Here is a 4,570-nt window from a genome sequence, read left to right as displayed (position 1 = left end):
ATGTCTTAAATGACTTATAACAATTAATTAGAAGTGGTATAATAAAATTACTATAAAAAATACTTGTGGGAAAAACCATAAATGGGCTTCATATAAGACATTAAGTTAATTTAAAAAATTAAATATTATTTTAATATTTATGTCTATTTTATATTTTTATTAAATATTATAAATTTTTAATACTTAAATAACCTGTAGTAATTACTTAGGGTTGATATAATACAATGACGATTGTAGCAGCGAAGAAGACATATCTTAAATGACTTATAACAACTAATTAAATGTGATATAATAAAATTACTATAAAAAATACTTGTGAATAAAAAGCAAAAATGGGCCTCATATAAGACATCAAATTAATTTAAAGAATTAAATATTAATTTATTCTTTGATGTCTATTCTATATTTTTTATTAAATATTATAAATTTTAATACTTAAATAACCTATAGTAATTAATTAGGGATAATATAGTAAAATTACGATTGAAGCAGTTGAAGCAGACATCACAAGCAGGCATGTGGAAGACGTGCTTGCTTATTCCCACTTATTATAGATAGTAATATATTTTTACATCCGCATGTAGGTGCAAAGCATAATCAACATTTGAATTTAGGAATAGCCTACTTTGTTGTAGCTGGTTGGATGATCTTCTTGTATCAATTGTAAGTTTTCAACATTGGCTCTCTCATGAACAACCTCATAAGCTGCACACACACATATATATATGAGAACATGAGGTGCCCAGACACCCCTATTTAGATAGTAGGGTCAAAGGTTTTGGCCTGTAGTTTTCCTTGCCATCCCCCCCCCCCGCCCCCCTCCTTCGCCGAGCAGTGCTTGTGTGGAGGGTGCGCGAGCTGAAATCAGGCTTGAATCTCATATATATAGAAGACTAAATCGTACAACTAAATGATTTGTTTGGATTTTCCCAGAAAGCAGAGAAATGAAGAAAAGGAAAGGAAAGTCAAAATCAAGGAAGTGTAAAGGTGAAAGATATCTCATTTTCTTTGTATGGTTTTATAGAGAAGTGAAAAGAAAGAAATAATATCCTTGTTCCCATTTAGAGAAGTGGAACCCAAAGGGAAATTTCTTTCTTTTCAACTTTTTAGAATTTAGTATAACCATTTGATACTTAATTCACTAGCTCGACTAATTCAAATTTATACGCTATTTAAAGAAAAAGTGTTGTACTATCAACATTTCTGCATCTTCAGAACGTAAACCAAGACATTCATTTTAATCAAGGATAAAGGAATTTTGTTTGTTGTACCACATTCCTTCCTAGATCATATCTTACTATTCAAACCAAATTGTGGAGAAGAAAAAATTTAACGTTTTGCCCATTTTTTCTTTTAGGGGAATATATAGCAAAATTAATTGTTCTTATTCTTTGAGTGTGCACTGGCTAAATTCATTTTGTGTACATTACCTTGCAAATCACATAGAAGATATTACGGCACTAAGTAAATCTGGTGCGGCGAGCTAGACTGAGAAGAAGTCAACAGAGGAAATCAATCCCGAACCTCCCTTTTAGGATACCACCTTTTACATCAATTCAGTCATCCAACTTGTGCCGTTTAATTCTTTACAGAACAGTATAATATCAAGCAATCTTCTCAATCTCTTAAAAAGAATGAAAATAAATAATCAGTGATTTTGCTGCTCCATTTGAAGGTTTTATTTGGATCAGAGGAAACCATCTCTTTGCGATCTAGTTCCAAGATAATTTAGTCGATGCAAATAATAACTTTATTGTTGCTTGATCCGACAAACTTTGTTGTCTGTGTCAATGATTTCCTCATCTTGCTGATGTTCTTATCATATCAATGTTACTAATTTTTTCTTCTTCTTCCCCAACAATTCTTCTTCTTAATCCCAGGTACTTCTGTTGATGGTACTCATGATCGATAAACTAGTGGCTTAAGTATTGCTTGGTATGTGATTCCCATTACAAGTATTCAAGTGTTTCTTCTCAAATTGACTAATTGTTATGGATTTTCATTTAATTGGATTGTTTCACTCCCGGTCCTTATTTTGTAGAATCCATCTAAAAAAAGTTCTTATTTATAGAACACGCATCCCATTAGTTAAATATTTTTCACATCATTGCCAAGATTATAGACTACTCAATAGGTTCCTGAGTGTGGTTGTAGCATCCTCCATTGAAGGAAACAGGGAAGTGTAACATCATTTGTATAAGGAGTTGTCCGTAAACTTATTTAATTAAGAGGTTATCAATTTTGATAGTGTTGCTACTTTTTTGCTCTATCACCTCCAAAAATAAATGTTGTTGATGGAACCTAATTCGTTTCTCTTTTTTTTTTTCTAGGTACTTTTTCCAAGACACTATGTACAAAGAAGACAAAATGGAGTAATATATAAATAGTATAACATGTAGGTATCAAGTGTAAATAATGTAGTCATAACCGTAAATAGCGATTGTCATTTGCCAACCATACAGTACTAATGAAACTCAAGAGTGTTGCACCACACTGTGAGGGATCAGGTCCCTTAAAGTTAGTCACAAGCAATCAAACAGTAAAACATAGGAAAACTAAAGACTTTGCAGGAAGGTAAAAACACAAAGATTTTAACGTGGAAACCTCCTTGCTCAAAGGAGGAAAAACCACGGCTTGTCCTAACAAGCACTTCAACAATTCACTATAACCAACCTATTGATTACAGATTTGATTTGAACCTAACTCTAGGCTCCACCCGGTTGTAATAACTCTACTACAAACCTACCTTGATAACTTTGCCAAGAACACACTTAGCTCTAAGCTTCACCTACAAACTCTATCTACTTGTAATAACTCTACTACAAGCCTATCTTGACAGCTCTATCAAGAACACTCCTCGATACCGATTAACTCTAACCAATATTGAACTCAGATAACTCTACCTAATCACCCTCAAGAAAGCAAAGAAAACATTACTCTTATAGTGCGAGTAATTTAGTTACAAACCATGACTCTACTCAAGAACACTCACTTTTTTCAGTACATAAATTAATCAAGAACTTGAGCAATATTGTAAAGTTGAGTTTTCGCCTCTTTCTTTTTCAATGTTATGATTTTGCAAAAACTGCTTCATTGAGAAGCATTTTTTCCCTTTTGTAGTGGAAAAATGATTAGGGTAGAAATCTGATTGGGCCAAGTGTCCTTGAAAGGTACACATCTCACCTACATAGTTAGTTACATTGGATGAGAAAACTGCGCAAACCTTGTGATAGTTATATTTGTACATGACGACTCAGAGACCTGGTCTCTTGTTGTCAGTTGCTCATTAACAAAATAAGATGTAGAAATTTTCCCTTTTTTTATGATAACAAACCACATAAAATGACAACAGATCTTTGGAGCATCAAATTCATTCACCTTATACAGTTGGAGTGATTACAACTACTGTCAATGATTGTTCCTCCTATCACTATGCATCAAGTTTCTCCTTGTTAATATATCATGAAACTTAGGGACCTGGTCCCTTGTTGTCAATTGGCATAAAAAACTTAGCTCATTCATTATGTGTCAAAATTCCCCCATCAATATGCTTGCACTCATCAATGCTCATTTGAGCATTTTTTCCCCTGTCAATATGCCATCATTGTATTCAACACATCTGCACCACCTGTCACTTGCTTGCTTGATTTCATTCATTGCATCAAACATATCACCATTTGGTACCTGGTCCTTTGGTCCTTGACATATAATTCTATAATTATCATATCATGCAACACACCTGGTACCTACCTTATGCATTCAGTATTCCCCTTTTTGACATCATTGAAAAGTAATAATAGTAAATAAAAAATAAAGTAAGCACAAGATGATTAACTCATGGCCACTGAGAAAACACTAACATGAAGAAAAACTATTAAATTAAAGAGAGAACAGATGAAGCACACAAACAGAAGTTCATTTATTGTTAAGAAGGATCAACACCATTACAATATTTCAAATAAAATATAAAACTACTATCTCCATAATCCATAATAGAGATCAGAACTGGAAACTGACATAGGAAACTTGACACAATAGGACTTAGGTAGATGGGGGCTTAGAAGAGAAGGATTTTAGAAACAACCCTATTTTGGCAGCCTCAACAGCATGAGCATCCAACAACTGATTAGTGAGGGTCTTCACTTCAGCATTCAACCCTTGTACCTCACTAGAAAGTTTTTCAACCTTGACCTGGAGCTTTGTATTTTCTGCTGCAAGTTCCCCAATGGCAACAGGTCCCTCTACGGACAACTTTTGGTTCTGTATCTTTAAGTGAACAATCTCAGCATTCTATGCAGCTAACTTGACATTCATCTCCAATATTTCTGTGTTTAAATTCTCCTAAGCAGCTAACGGTTTTGTCACGACCTGAGGCTACCCCCTAGTCGCGACAACGGTGCTAACGATCACAAATGACCATAAGCTAACCTATGAGTTGGTATCTACTGTAAGCACTGAGTAAAACTGATAATAAAAGATATGTTCGGAAAATAACTAATAGTGCCATAAGGTTTTAAATACTAAAAAGTATAACGAAATCTGCAAGTCTGAAAACATCTGTGAAAAAACT

The 4,570-nt window shown here is 33.7% G+C and overlaps 1 long non-coding RNA gene across 1 annotated transcript; it reads left to right on the top strand.

The window, feature by feature from the left end:
• The first annotated feature begins 528 nt into the window (after positions 1 to 528).
• LOC107855566 lies at positions 529 to 2,651 on the top strand. Its single transcript, XR_001670287.2, has 4 exons — positions 529 to 663; positions 934 to 987; positions 1,881 to 1,935; positions 2,331 to 2,651. It is a non-coding gene; the product is annotated as an uncharacterized LOC107855566 (long non-coding RNA).
• Positions 2,652 to 4,570: the final 1,919 nt, after the last annotated feature.

This window comes from Capsicum annuum, chromosome 1 (assembly GCF_002878395.1).
Source record: "Capsicum annuum cultivar UCD-10X-F1 chromosome 1, UCD10Xv1.1, whole genome shotgun sequence".
In the NCBI taxonomy this organism is placed as follows: domain Eukaryota; kingdom Viridiplantae; phylum Streptophyta; class Magnoliopsida; order Solanales; family Solanaceae; genus Capsicum; species Capsicum annuum.
This window is presented reverse-complemented; position numbering and strand designations above follow the sequence as displayed.